Here is a 16,319-nt window from a genome sequence, read left to right as displayed (position 1 = left end):
ATCTCCATCGGGCACACAAAACTCAAAACGGTCAACCAGTTTACCTATCTCGGCTGCACCATTTCATCAGATGCAAGGATCGACAATGAGATAGACAACAGACTCGCCAAGGCAAATAGCGCCTTTGGAAGACTACACAAAAGAGTCTGGAAAAACAACCAACTGAAAAACCTCACAAAGATAAGCGTATACAGAGCCGTTGTCATACCCACACTCCTGTTCGGCTCCGAATCATGGGTCCTCTACCGGCACCACCTACGGCTCCTAGAACGCTTCCACCAGCGTTGTCTCTGCTCCATCCTCAACATCCATTGGAGCGCTTACACCCCTAACGTCGAAGTACTCGAGATGGCAGAGGTCGACAGCATCGAGTCCACGCTTATGAAGATCCAGCTGCGCTGGATGGGTCACGTCTCCAGAATGGAGGACCATCGCCTTCCCAAGATCGTGTTATATGGCGAGCTCTCCACTGGCCACCGTGACAGAGGTGCACCAAAGAAAAGGTACAAGGACTGCCTAAAGAAATCTCTTGGTGCCTGCCACATTGACCACCGCCAGTGGGCTGATAACGCCTCAAACTGTGCATCTTGGCGCCTCACAGTTTGGCGGGCAGCAACCTCCTTTGAAGAAGACCGCAGAGCCCACCTCACTGACAAAAGGCAAAGGAGGAAAAACCCAACACCCAACTCCAACCAACCAATTTTCCCTTGCAACCGCTGCAATCGTGTCTGCCTGTCCCGCATCGGACTTGTCAGCCACAAACGAGCCTGCAGCTGACGTGGACTTTTTACCCCCTCCATAAATCTTCGTCCGCGAAGCCAAGCCAAAGAAAAAAAAAATGAGACCTCCCACTCAATAAAACATCTCAACATCTACCTTGTCTTGACTCTTCAGGTTCTTAGATGATTCAGTAATGTCACTCCTCACTCTTCCAAACTCCAAAGAATATATAACCTGTTGAGTCTCTCTCTAAAATATCCTCTGACCCAGGAATTAGCTACGTGAATTTATTTGATCTCATCTAGTTTTTTTTTTAAGGTGAGGGGATCAAAACGACACAGTAGGGTTCATTGGTTTTCTCATTTCTTTAAAAATAATGTTTTTCTTTAAAAACAGTGTTTAAACATAGTGGAACTTGCCTTCGTGTTTTTCTTGTGTTGAATACCTCTTTTTGTAAATTATGAATCAATTAAAAAATAGCTTAAAATTACTTGAGAAATTAAGTAAGTTATACAAAATCCACTGGACCTGCTGAGTTTCTCCAGCACTTTAGTGCATTGCAGACTTTCTTGTTTAACTTAAAAAGTTACTCCTTTATTGAGAAGTTCTAACCACTTGACAGTTCCATCACAGGCCTAGATGGCGATGCTCAAGCAATAGCTGCCAAACTAGGCCAGAGGCTATTAAACCACAAAGAGGGAAAGTCAAGACCACACTTGTTCTCATCAATCCACTTTCAGAGAACCATCTGCTCACAACAGTACTGAACAAAATGAACACGGCATAGTTCTCGCAGAGACAAAATCTCTTTTCATACCAAAGGCTTCTTCCATGTGTCTGAATGTTAAATGAAATAAATTCATTAATGACCTAATGGCTCAAAAATGAAAACCATGACATGTTTTGTGCCATTGGGTTGTAGCATTGTATTCCACCACAATTTGAAAGTTCACAGCCCAAAATATTCCTCTCTCCATTGCCAGCAAGCTCAGGCATCAACCCTGCCTCAGTGAGACATATTGTACAAATTGCTTAGAGCAAGTTAAAAATGAGTTCCTGGTCTGGAGGTTACAATGCAGTGTACACATAAAACAATCGAAGCAGCATGCTGCAGGTGGGGGGGAGGGGGGAGCCATTCCATAGCCAACTGCTCAGTTCAAAGCTCTGCTGTCTTGTTACATGCAGTGTTGAGTGAAGGTGAATATTTAAATTACTAACAGTTAATGGATGCTCCATAAGCATCCCAATTCCCATATAAATAATTGTAGTTCAATGAACAAGACTGAAAAAGTCAAGCCTTCAGTGATTGCAGTTATATTCAACCAGAGGGCCTGAATGATTGATTCTTTTTCTGCCTTCTGGGATACCAAAATGTTCAGCCAATTCATTTCATTCCACTTAATATCACAAAGCTGTAAGAGTCCAAAAAACAGCAAATGTTATATGTTGTGACCACATTCAGACTGGTGCTGAAATGTTTTTAAAGCAGCATTTCTGGCTATTATGCCCCACCATAACTATACCTGCTAGCACATAGCCACAAATTGGAAAATTGCCCAACTCTCGTCACAGAATCATGCAACGTGGAAACGGGCGATTTGGCCAATAATATCCACGCTGACCAATGGGCACCCATCCCTACTAATTCCATCTCCTAGGACTCAGTTCATAACCTAAGCAATTCAAATGATGATTGAAAGACTTCTTAAACATTGCACGTCACTCTGTTTCCACCACTCTCTCGGGCAATGCATTCTATAGGTATTCATCTCTCTCAGTGAAAAAAGTCCTCTTCACCATCCCTTCTGAATCTCTTCCCTCTCACTCTAATCTATGGCCTCTTGTTTTATCCACTTTTGATATGGAGGAAAGTTTCCTGCAGGCTACCTTACTAAGAGCCAGGCATATATTTCACCTGGATATGGTGATGAATCAACTTCTTGAAAAATGTTCTCTTTTCTTTGTCTTTGCATTTCCCAGTCTTTCACATTCTTGCTCCGTAATGTCAGTATTGGTTCTGTGAAGCTAGGTGGACACTGATCATTAGAACTTACTGCTGCTAGTTTCAACCTCACCCCAATATGTTGCAATGCCTCACAATGAGTTACTGTCCAATTTGGCAAGTGTGAAACTCTCAGATAAGCTAAAGTATCAGAGTTATGCTCCACCCTATTCTTAATTGTAACACACTTCAGAAATAGGTGGATCTCATCAGATGAATTGCTTGACAGCCATGACAATTTATTGGATAATTTCTAATAACAAGGTAAAAAATGGATGAATAATGTTTGTTCGTTCTCTCACATTTTCACATGTAAAATCAGCTCTATTCCTGTCATCATCAAATGATGTAATAATTCAGTGGAGCAATGATATGCTGCACCACCTAGTGGTTGAAATTGGTAACAACATTCAAGTACTGTATGAAGGAATGGTTTATTGTCATATACATCATTACAATGTACAGATGCGATGAATCTCTGACTTACTTTAGCCTGCCAGCTGCATAAATCGCACATCAACCTCAGTATACACAGCACAAAAATGACATGAGGAGAAAAAAATGATACATTTCAAAAGAAGAAATAAATATTCACAGTTAGCCAATAGTGCATAAAATGTGTTCTATCATGTAAACATTATATTCAAATCACCATATCCCATATGTTTCCCAATCATATGTGCTAATCTATACTAATCCCATTCTTTTTATTCCCTCCCCTATCCCCAATTCTACTGCCACCCACCCACACTCATTTATCCTACCAACCATTATGGGGCAAGAAAAGAGGATCACCTGAAGGAAAGCCCACAGTTACATGAAAGAATATAAAAATATAGAGTCTCTTTATTATCATCTAAAACATGCCTTTCAGCACAATGACTCATTCAGTAAAAGTAATGAATAATAGTTCATAGCCACATTGATCCTAGTCATCCTTTCTCTGCAGCGGATGAATCTATGGTCGAAACTAGACTCGCCCAATAACATGCCATTCAGATATTAACCCTCCATTTAAAACCTGTCTACATGATTCAATTATGTTTTTTGATCGTTAGTCTATGCTCTGCATTGTGTTACATTTTCTTTGATTCAGTATATTTCTCTAAAATGTGACAAGGTCATGGGTTCAAGTCCCATTCCAAATCTAAGCTGACACTGTTGCACTGAGGAAGTACTGCTGTTTTTGCAATACTTTATTTTGAAAGAGATGTTCAATGGAGGCTTCATCTGCTCTCTTGGGATCATGGTATTGTGTTGGAAAAGATCAGAAGGGAATTCTTCCTGTTCTGGTTCATCTGTACTATGACAGAATATAGATATGTTTTTGGGAGATATTGGGGGAGTTTTTTTTCAGTGTAGGTCACATACAAACACTTTAAAACAGATCTTATTTTAAAAAACTGGAGCTTTGCTAATGTTGGACATGTCAGGGCCAACTGCCTTTGCAAAAGCTTTGGAAAGTGCCCAAGAGACTTCATTAATGGATTGCTGTTTACAAAAAGGGAACAGATGAAAGAACTTGTCAGAGCTGCAGATTGACTGGAGGGCAACTTGCTGTTCACAGAGGGTCATATGGTTTTGCAAAGGGAGGGGGGAGGGGGGGAAGAGGGGGGGAGAGGGGAGGGCCTTCATCAGTTGTCTTCACCATCTCTTCAAAAAACTTAATCAACTATTCTATTGAAAGGCACTTTAACAGTCACTGAGAAGCAGAAAATGTGTGAATTTTTTCTGCTCTGCTGGCAATGTAAAAATGTCAAGACAGAATTTATTATGTAAATTCCATCAAGTACTTTTTTTCACCAGAAACCCTACATTTTTCTTTACGGAGTGGCTGCAGTCTAAATTAACCACAAAAATGGGCTCCTGGCCCCAACTGCCTTGCTCCTAGCCCTATCCTTCCATTGACCCCCTGTGCCCAGCTATCCATCAACCCCCGGCTGTCCATCGTCCCCCTGACCTTGGCTGTCCATCACTCCCTGCCCCCATCTAACTCCAGAAGTGGCAGCAGGGCTGCCTGCTGCCAAGTCCAGAGTTCATTTGAGTGCAGCACCAGTTCGCGGCATGAAGCAGGCAGCAACAGCTCAATGTAGGAGCAATTGCTGTCTTCCTTACGCATGATCCCCAATGCAGCTGAAACTGGTCTGCACATCCATGGCTCTGGAAGAAGAGTGAGGGTGGGTCAGGGGTCAGGTACAACAGCAATGGGGAGTTGGACAGGGGTTGACAATAACGAGGGTGACAGGGATGACGGGAGATAGGGACAACAGTGGCTATGCGGGGGACAGGGACCATGGTGACAGGAGACAACCTAATCCCACCTCAACCTACCCCCACCTCAAAGGTCCAGCCACCGAAAACACCGCAACTGTAGCGTAAACACCCTGCCTGTGTGAACGGCCACTTCGGAGGTAAGTATGCTAAAAAAAACTTCTGATATTTCTCCTTTACTTCTGTGTAAAAATGCCAGTACGCAAGGCAGAATGCAATGATGGACACAGGAACAAATATTTCCTCTGCTATCTCTTGTCATTATGGATGTCTGGAAGAAGTGAATGGGAGAAAGGAACATGGGAGTGGACAGTTGTCCAGTTAGAAATGGAGTAGGTGGAGTGGGAGTTGGAGCAGCATCTGACTGTGTGGTAGTTGGAAAGGTTGGAAAGACTATTGCATGAGGAAGAGTGATAATAATTTATCATAAGGTTTAACAATTGACTCTTCTATTTGCTGCCAGTGTATTAGTTATCAGTCAACAGAAGGTCTCGGCTCTGAGTTGTTGGATTACAACATGTTCACCACGAGAATAATTAGGTTCAGTGACCTATGCAAACTCAAAAGCCAGCATCATATAATTTACTTGGGAGCTAGGAATTAACTATCTTATTGTGGTTACATTTTCCACCACATCCAACTCGTGAAGGAAATTTAGTACTTTGTTTTCCACTCAATTCTATTGGAAGTATCATGTTTTGTCACTGTTATTACTTTAAATAGATTGAAGGATTTTCAAAACAAATATAAGAGATGTGACAATGTCTACATGGAAATGAGTCATAATCCTATTGATAGACTAACTATTTTTACATAATTTATGCCTCACATAATATTCCAGCTTGTTACAGATCGACTGTGAGACACTGCTTGGAGAATGTAGCACCACTATCCCATCACCACTCTTTTCGTGAAATTAAAACTGCTGGAGCTCACTGGAAGTAAGTAAATAAACAAAAGGACTGGAGAAATACAGCAGATCCAACAGTGTCCATAGGAGGCAAAGATATTCAACCAAGGAGACAAAGGGCTCAGGCCCAAAACATTGGTTTGTGGCAGCGATCGAGCCAGCTCTCCAGGTAGTGAGCGCAACCAAAGGCCAGCAGCCTGCACAGTGGCACTGGCCCCAACAAGCGAAACAGCGGGTGAACGGCAAGGGCAGCAACCCCAAAATGGCATTGGCCTTGCTGCGCAGCCAACAGATGGACAGTACGTGAGGAAGAAGGGCACGGTTATGCAGGAAAGTACCTGCGTGCGGGAAACCAGCTTTTGTTATGCATGTTGTGATGACAGCCAAAGCGGGCCATGGTGGGAACAGTGCAAGTATAAAAGTCGGGCCTGAGCCCTAATAAAACTCAGAGGTTAACCTGACTACACTACGTGTGTGTCTTTTTTCAAGTAGCACGTGGCTACAATTGGTGACACCGAGAGTTTAGACGGCATCTAAACCCAGCGATGAGCAAACAGGCAGCAGTCAACCCGGTTGGTCACGCTCAAGCTGCCGACCTTCTGGACAAATCAACCATGCGTGTGGTTTAACCAGGCTGAGGCACATTTCCAGATCCGGTAGATCACAGCAGAATCCACCCAGTACTACCACATGGTGAGCACCCTGGACCAAGACACAGCAGGCCAGGTGGCCAACTTTGTCCAGGAGCACCCATCAGAAGGCACATACACTGCCTTCAAGGACTTGCTGATCGAGACCTTTGGGCTCTCACAGCGTGAGATGGGCACATCTGCTCCACCTTGACGGGCTAGGAGACAGGCCCCCGTCAACTCTCATGAATGAAATTTTGACCCTCCTGGACAAACGCTAACCCTGCATTATGTTTGAGCAGGCATTCTTGGACCAACTGCCTGAGAACATCCAACTGCTCCTGGCTGATGCTGATTTCAGCATCCCTGGGAAAGTTGCAACACGAGTGGACGTTCTGTAGAAAAAGAAGAGTGCTCGGCATCCGTGAGGCTTGTCAGTAAACCCCACAGCCAGACCCATGCAGAGCCACTAAGAGAAGAGAGGAGATTATCTAAGGACCAGTGGTGTTTCTACCTCCAGAGATGGGGCACAGGAGCCTGCCAGTGCAGGCTGCCATGAGCGTTTCAGCGAAAAGCCAGGGCCAGCTGTCACTAATGGCCATGACAGTTGGCAACCAAGACAGCCTCCTACAGGAGGACTGACATTCTGGATGATACTTCCTCGTGGATTCAGGAGCATAGGTCAGTGTCCTGCCCCCAGCAGTTGTGCCCCACGCTAAGGGCTGCCCACAACAGCACGATTCGGACCTATGGTACCCACAAGGCCCAACTGCATTTGGGAGGCAGCCTTTTCTCATGGGTGTTCACGCTGGCTGCAGTGGAACAGCCGGTCCTTGGGGCAGACATCCTGTGTGCCCACACCCTGCTAATGGGCCTCAAGGGAAGGAGATTGGTCCACACCAAGACTTTTCAAACCTTCCTCCTCCAAGACACCAGGCTCCCAGCACTCCACCTGGTCTCCATACAGAGCTCAGACAATGAATACACCAGGGTCCTGGCCGAGTTCCCCTCAGTGTTCACCCCCCCACCAATTCACCATGGTGATGCCCCAACATGGAATACAACACCACATCCTGACCCAGGGCCCTCCGCTCCAAGCAAGGGCAAGGCACCTTCCTCCAGAGAAGCTCCAGCTGGTGAAGGAGCTCAGCATCGTAGGGCTTCTCCTCTGCACATGATACCCAAAGGGACTGGAGGCTAGAGACCATGTGGAAACTTCTGCCAGCTCATTGAGGCCACAACACTGGATCAGTACTCTGTGCCCCACATCCAGGACTTTGCAGCTAACCTGCATGGGACAAGGATCTTCTCCAAGGTGGACCTTGTGCAAAGATATCATTAGATCCTGGTACACCCCAGTGATATCCAAATGCCATTCGGGCTAAAGAACGCCGCACTGACCTTCCAGCGACTCATGGACATAGTGGCCTGAGACCGGGACGGCTCCTTCGTGTACCTGGATGACATCCTGGTGGAAAGCAGGAACCAACAGGAGCATATGGCGCATTTCTGCAATGTTTACACGCGACTGAGTGAGTTCAATCTGACTATCAACCCAGCCAAATGCCAGTTCGGATTGGAGGCCATCGATTTCCTGGGCCACAGGATAACCAGGGAAGGAGCCACAGTGCTACCCAGTAAAGTGAAGGCCATCTGGAGGTTCTCCAGACCCCACATGACCAAGGGACTACAGGAGCTCATAGGGATGATCAATTTCTATCACAGGTTCATCCCCTCAGCTGCTCAGATAATGTGGCCCTTGTTTGCCCAGATGGCAGGCAAGGCAAAGGACATCACCTGGGACGAGGCATCAGCAGAAGCCTTCATGAAGGCCAAGGAAGCCCTGGTGGATGCTGCTCTTCTGACACATCCCAGGTCAGATGCTCCAACAGTCCTGACGGTGGATGTCTCGGGAACAGCAATCGGCGGAGTTCTGGAGCAGCAGATCGAAGGAAGTTGGCAGCTGTTGGCTTTCTTCAGCAAACATTTGTGGCCTTCAGAACTGAAGTACAGCGGTTTTGACAGAGAGCTACTGGCACTGTACTTAGCCATCCACCACTTCAGATACTTCCTAGAGGGCAGCTCCTTCACAGCTTTCACAGACTACAAGCCCCTGACTTTCGCCTTGGCTAAGATCTCGGACTCCTGGTCAGCCTGTCAGCAATAACACCCTTCTTACATCCGATTATATCACAGATGTAGGGCACGCCTCCAGCAAGGACAAGGTGGTGGCCGACACACTATCCAGGCAAAGTATCCATGCACTATCAAGGGAAGTGAACTTTGTGCCACTGGTGGAAGGGGAGCAGAAAGACAAGGAGATGCCCCAATGCAGGACTGCCATATCGGGACAGCATCTCCAGGATATCCCAGTTAGCAAAAGTAACACCACCCTCAAGTGCGATGTGGCCACCAATCGGGTCACACCCATCGTCTCAGCAGCTTGGAGATGACAGGTTTTCAACTCCATCCACGGACTGGCTCACCCATCCATCAGGACTACGGTATGGCCAGCAAATACGTGTGGTGTGGATTGCAGAAACAGGTCAGCGGGTGGGTGAAGGTGTGCATGCAGTGCCAAACAACCAAGGTACAGCAGCACACCAAGACCCCTCCTCAGCACTTCGAGCACACAGAACGAAGGTTTGACTACATCCACATGGGCATAGTCGGACCTTTGCCAGTATCCCTGGGTTTCCACTATCTGTTCACAATGGTCGACCACTTTACCAAGTGGCCAGAAGTAGTCTCGCTGGCAGACATGTCCATGACCTCGTGCGCCAGGGCCCTCATCTTGTCCTGGGTGGCACAGCTCAGGTTACTGTCCCACATCACATCTGACAGAGGGGCCCAGTTCACCTTCAGTCTGTGGTCCGACCTCACTATTTTCTATACCATTCTGAGTTAAAATTCTAATAACAATGTTTGAATCCTGACACTGTAATGAAAATTGTTCCAGTCATCATTGCGTCGAGTGACTTCTGACTTTCACAATATTCCCAGGAGGAGGCGTACAGATGATTACAGAGGTAAGTATTAGTAGGCCTTTTTATAGTGGTAAAAAAAGTGAATGTAAAGGCAGATATTCTCTGCCTTCACATCGCTACCGTTATAAAAATGCCGATGGCAGATGCTGGGTGCAGATCCTTTCAGGGGGTAGTCCCAGATGTGGAACGAGTCACTTCACCTCAGTCCATAAAGGGACTGCTACTGAAGGCGGCTGCTGAGGTCTGAGCTTATGCTGGTGCAATGATGTCATCCAGGAGCCACAACCAGGAGTCCCATGGTGATTGGTGCTGGGATTAGGTCTCCCTCCTGCCACCCAGAAATGTCCTCTTTCCATTCCCCTTCCACCACTTACTCCTTTACCGAGCCAGGCTGGAAGGAGGTAGACAAGGGCATGGCAGAGTGAGCCCCTTTTGTTTTAATGTGGGATCAATGGCTGTCTTTGATACCCATAATTCCCCGATGCAGCTGGAATCAGTCTGCATTTCCCAGAGCAGTTCCAGCTGCGTGGGGGATTATGCGTAACACAGACAGCCATTGCTGGCACACATGTTCAACCTCATAGCAACAGGCACCACTGCTGCACTATTTACCCTGCCTCCCTCTGCTCCAGAGGACAGCTCTCTCCATAAAAGCAGTGCTGGAGGAGCCTTATAGGCCTTCTCCACAAAAATAAAGTCTGCCTTTTTATCCTTGTTAAGCCGGCTGCAATGTGGCATTGCTCCATAATAGGGCTAATGTTTGCTACTATTACACTGGTTATAAATTGCATTCATCCAATGCCTTTAACATTAAGAAGATCCCAAGGCACTCCAAAGAAGTATACTCAGACAAGATTGGTTGTGTGTGCTGCAGCAGTTGGCCTGACTCAAAGCAGAGAGAAGCTTTTTGAGATGGAACATCAATGCAAATACACAGCATCACATGGTTCTTGCCAAAAAGAAATGACAAAAAGAGGAACAAAGCCATTCTCCATCAGGAAGACTTAGGGTCCTCCTGATGATGGGTTTCTAAAACATTGACTACTTGACCCACTAAATTCTTCCAGCAATGTGCATATTGCCTCAGTTTTCTAGCATCTGCAGTCTCTCGTTTACTTCAAGCCACTCCATTTCTTTCTTGTGTGCAGAGCTGTTCAGCTCCCCCATTACCACTCTCCTCCACTTGGCAGAAGTTGGTCTTACCCATAACAATTTCTCTTTTGATTCCACCCAATCACAAAGAGTCCTAATCCAAAACGTTGACTGACCATTTCTACCCTTGGATACTGCCTGACCCACTGAGTCCCTCTAGCTTCTTGATTTTCATATTTCTTCCCTCAAATTTAGGGTGCTTTGCCATGGAAGTTCTTGGTCTCATTTATCGTCTTTTCAGAAGTATTCCAACTGAGAATTTGAAACAATATATGAAAGTCAAATCTGCTCAAGTGTCTGAAGAAATATGTTTTAATCTAACTCTTATAAACTACAGCTTGCAGGCGCCTCAGATTGAAGAGACTGCCATCCGTGCGGTACCGGATGTAAACAGCGTCTTCATTGTTGGGGTCTTTCATGGTTTGGTTCAGCATCATGCTGAAGAAGATTGAAAAGAGGGTTGGTGCCAGAACACAGCCTTGCTTCACGCCATTGTTAATGGAGAAGGGTTCAGAGAGCTCATTGCTGTATCTGACCCGACCTTGTTGGTTTTCGTGCAGTTGGATAATCATGTTGAGGAACTTTGGGGGACATACGATGCGCTCTAGTATTTGCCACAGCCCTTTCCTGCTCACGGTGTCGAAGGCTTTGGTGAGGTCAACAAAGGTGATGTAGAGTCCTTTGTTTTGTTCTCTGCATTTCTCTTGGAGCTGTCTGAGGGCAAAGACCATGTCAGTAGTTCCTCTGTTTGCACGAAAGCCGCACTGTGATTCTGGGAGAATATTCTCGGCGACACTAGGTATTATTCTATTTAGTAGAATCCTAGCGAAGATTTTGCCTGCAATGGAGAGCAACGTGATTCCCCTGTAGTTTGAGCAGTCTGATTTCTCGCCTTTGTTTTTGTACAGGGTGATGATGGTGGCATCACGAAGATCCTGAGGCAGTTTACCTTGGTCCCAACAAAGCTTGAAAAACTCATGCAGTTTGGCATGCAGAGTTTTGCCGCCAGCCTTCCAGACTTCTGGGGGGATTCCATCCATACCTGCTGCTTTGCCACTTTTCAGTTGTTCGATTGCCTTATATGTCTCATCCAGGGTGGGAACCTCATCCAGCTCTAGCCTTAGGGGCTGTTGAGGGAGCTGGAGCAAGCTCACACCAAGACACAAGAGAAACTTGTCCGTGAACTACTCTTTGCAGACGATGCCGCTTTAGTTGCCCATTCAGAGCCAGCTCTTCAGCGCTTGACGTCCTGCTTTGCGGAAACTGCCAAAATGTTTGGCCTGGAAGTCAGCCTGAAGAAAACTGAGGTCCTCCATCAGCCAGCTCCCCACCATGATCACCACATCTCCATCGGGCACACAAAACTCAAAACGGTCAACCAGTTTACCTATCTCGGCTGCACCATTTCATCAGATGAAAGGATCAACAATGAGATAGACAACAGACTCGCCAAGGCAAATAGCGCCTTTGGAAGACTACACAAAAGAGTCTGGAAAAACAACCAACTGAAAAACCTCACAAAGATAAGCGTATACAGAGCCGTTGTCATACCCACACTCCTGTTCGGCTCTGAATCATGGGTCCTCTACCGGCACCACCTACGGCTCCTAGAACGCTTCCACCAGCGTTGTCTCCGCTCCATCCTCAACATCCATTGGAGCGCTTACATCCCTAACGTCGAAGTACTCGAGATGGCAGAGGTCGACAGCATCGAGTCCACGCTGCTGAAGATCCAGCTGCGCTGGATGGGTCACGTCTCCAGAATGGAGGACCATCGCCTTCCCAAGATCGTGTTATATGGCGAGCTCTCCACTGGCCACCGTGAGAGAGGTGCACCAAAGAAAAGGTACAAGGACTGCCTAAAGAAATCTCTTGGTGCCTGCCACATTGACCACCGCCAGTGGGCTGATATCGCCTCAAACCGTGCATCTTGGCGCCTCACAGTTTGGCGGGCAGCAACCTCCTTTGAAGAAGACCGCAGAGCCTACCTCACTGACAAAAGGCAAAGGAGGAAAAACCCAACACCCAACCCCAACCAACCAATGTTCCCCTGCAACCGCTGCAATCGTGTCTGCCTGTCCCGCATCGGACTTGTCAGCCACAAACGAGCCTGCAGCTGACGTGGACTTTTTACCCCCTCCATAAATCTTCGTCCGCGAAGCCAAGCCAAAGAAAGATAAACTACATGAATCAAACATCAAACAACATCATTGAAAGTAAAATATTTAACTAAAACGAGAGGTCATTATACTTTTTTGGTAACAGTTTACATTTGTGCATGAAATACATTTTAGAAATGTGGATAAATATGTTAATTAATTGTTATATTTGGATCAGTTTAAATGTTCTTAGATGTGTTTAGAATAGTTTCAAAATAAACAGTTTTCAAGAAACCAAACCCAAACCAAGGGTGAAGGTGGAAGAACAAAGTCCATCACAATATGAACATTATAACCAGCAAAGAAAAAAACACCCAGAAATATAAACATGATCACAGCTTTATATAAAATGACTGGCTTCAGAGGATAACGTACTTTTAGAGGAGGAAGCATCTGCTTGCTTCTTTTTCCAAATCTAAAGGCAAGTGGTCACAGGGAAAAAATAAGGAAGACACGTGAACAGATTTCATTGTCCTTTCTTTCAGAAAAGGAATTGTGTTGCATCAACAGGATATTAAAAAAACTCAAGATTTATGAAAGGGGGTCAATTAAGCACAGTACCACACATATCAAGAAGGTGCATCAGTCCAATGTTTTACTTGCACCTCACATGTTGAATGATATTGATGTTTTGTGGGGATGTTTTGTGGGGATGTTTTGTGGGGATGTTTTGTGGGGATGTTTTGTGGGGATGTTTTGTGGGGATGTTTTGTGGGGATGTTTTGTGGGGATGTTTTGTGGGGATGTTTTGTGGGGATGTTTTGTGGGGATGTTTTGTGGGGATGTTTTGTGGGGATGTTTTGTGGGGATGTTTTGTGGGGATGTTTTGTGGGGATGTTTTGTGGGGATGTTTTGTGGGGATGTTTTGTGGGGATGTTTTGTGGGGATGTTTTGTGGGGATGTTTTGTGGGGATGTTTTGTGGGGATGTTTTGTGGGGATTCGACAGCATCGAATCCACGCTGCTGAAGATCCAACTGCGCTGGGTAGGTCACGTCTCCAGAATGGAGGACCATCGCCTTCCCAAGACCGTGTTATATGGCGAGCTCTCCACTGGCCACCGAGACAGAGGTGCACCAAAGAAGAGGTACAAGGACTGCCTAAAGAAATCTCTTGGTGCCTGCCACATTGACCACCACCAGTGGGCTGATATTGCCTCAAACCGTGCATCTTGGCGCCTCACAGTTCGGCAGGCAGCAACCTCCTTTGAAGAAGACTGCAGAGCCCACCTCACTGTCAAAAGACAAAGGAGGAAAAACCCAACACCAACCAACCAATTTTCCCTTGCAACCGCTGCAACAATGTCTGCCTGTCCCGCATTGGACTTGTCAGCCACAAACGAACCTGCAGCTGACGTGGACATTACCCCTCCATAAATCTTCGTCCACAAAGCCAAGCCAAAGAAGAAACCATTGTCTAAAATTATGGATATATATGTAATTTGAGTTAAATTGAATGGGACTAGGAAACAGGTGCTGGGATTACAATAGGAGAATAATCTATGCCTATTTAACTTGATGCAGATTGTTCATGGAGTTTGTGGCATCTCATTATCATGGGTTTCAACAACCAATCAGCATTAATCACACTTAATCTACTAATCACAAAGGCCCAATTTTCTGAAAAACTGACAGCAGTTCAAACCAGCTGATGGTAACTAAAACCAGCCCTCACCTGTTAATTTTGCAGATGAAACTACTTTGTTGGAAGTAATCTCAGAGGTTTGAGGAGCTTGCTTCAAGCCATGAATAAATACAATGGAGAATTGGAGCCAGATTGCTAATTGAGCATTAGGTGAGGTGGAGAGCAGCAGAAGTTTCTGCATCCATGGGAAGACTGGAATACTTTGGGTGCACAATAAGTGCATATGTTTGGAGGAAAGCTATGAAGATCAATACATGGAATCAAGTCCTTAGCACCCATATGAAATTCTGGAGATTCCATCATCCAATGAAAGCATCTGGAGTCTCATGCACTAATCAATGGAAAACAACCCCTCCACCCCATTCCCCTTCAATTCTTTTACTTAGCCAATGCGAACAATTACCCAGGACTTTTCATGTAAAGCAATCCCTTACTAATTGCAGAGCACCTATGGCACAGGGAATACTTAAAGTGGTATTGAGTGGAAAGAAAAAAGTTTGAGAACCACTGATCTAGACAAGCTGAGAAGTGGCAAATAACAATGTCAGACAATGACAGTCACTGACAATCATTAAGGCTTTGCATAACCAGTCCCCCACCAGAAACCTGAGGTTCATCACTGACAGGAAAGTGGATATCACATAAATTGTGAGGTTGCAAGAGAGGTTAGAGACTATGGATCCTGAGGCGCGTGACTCACTTCTTGACAACCCCAAGTTTTTCCACCACTTGTAAAACATGTCAGATGTTAGATGGAATACATTGATTTGGACGTGTGAAAATCCAACAGTGTTTTTTAGAAGCTCAACATTATTGGGATGAAGAAGCCCATGGGATTGACTCCCAATCAACCATGTAAAACAGTCACAACCTCCACTGTTTAGTGCATCATAGCTACAATGTACTCCATCTGCAAATGCACTGCAGATATTATACTAGGCTACTTCAATAATGCTTCCTAAAACCACATCCTCCACCAACAAGAAAGGTAAGGGCGGCAACAAGGACACAAGAGCATCATCTGCAGCTTTTCCTCCAAGTCCTAACTTGGAAAGAAAAGTCATGTTCCTTCACTATTAATCATTCCAAATCCTGGAATTGCCTGCACAACTCTCTACTTGTGGCATTACCTCCAAAAGAAGGACTGCAATCTTTGTTGGTAATGAGAGTGTAAACCGTAAATGCTCCTGAAGTATTCAGTCTGACTTCACTTGGCCACTCTTTATCTCTGAGAAGGGACGGTTGCAGTGTTCAGATGGAACAGTGAAAATAATTTAGCTTAACAATTGAGAGTCTTCAGCCCCTTTCGCACTTGCAAGTGATTTCAGGAATTAACCACCAATCAGCTTTTAAAGTGCCAATTTTGAAAGCAAAATCAGATCAACGCCGGAGTCAGATGACGTCATCTCACACCAGCGATTGACGGCCTTGACCCCCTAGTACAGTCCCCAAAGTCTGCAGATGTCAGCGTTGCAAGCAGGCAAGTGTGAAATGGGTAATTGCATTGTGGGATTGTAATGATCCAAGATTTTGCATGAATGCAGGAACATGAAGGAAGAATAAAATTAAGGTATAAACTTTGCTGTGGGAAAGTCACAGCAGGAGAGAGAGAGAGAGAGAGAGAGAGAGAGAGAGAGAGTGAGAGAGGAAATAAATAGCAATAGCGGACAATTTTTAAACAACGTGGAAAAGCTGGCAGTGCTATAGCACACAATTTATAAAAACCGAGGGAAAAAGCAACGGCGGAACTCACTTCCCAGAATGCCATGCAGCAGAGAAACCGCTCTGCTGCTGCAGCTGGTCATACAGCTCTTTTTCTGCCGCATGGCATTATGGGAGGGCAGGTC

The 16,319-nt window shown here is 45.6% G+C and overlaps 1 long non-coding RNA gene across 1 annotated transcript in view; it reads right to left on the bottom strand.

Annotated features, from left to right (window-relative positions):
- Positions 1-16,319, bottom strand: part of LOC138740079 (uncharacterized) — a 32,164-nt gene that overhangs the window by 14,538 nt on the left and 1,307 nt on the right. The window lies entirely within an intron of this gene.

The sequence above is a fragment of the Narcine bancroftii genome, chromosome 7 (assembly GCF_036971445.1).
Source record: "Narcine bancroftii isolate sNarBan1 chromosome 7, sNarBan1.hap1, whole genome shotgun sequence".
NCBI lineage: Eukaryota > Metazoa > Chordata > Chondrichthyes > Torpediniformes > Narcinidae > Narcine > Narcine bancroftii.
The sequence above is the reverse complement of the archived record's forward strand: the minus strand, read 5'-3'. Positions and strand labels throughout refer to the sequence as shown.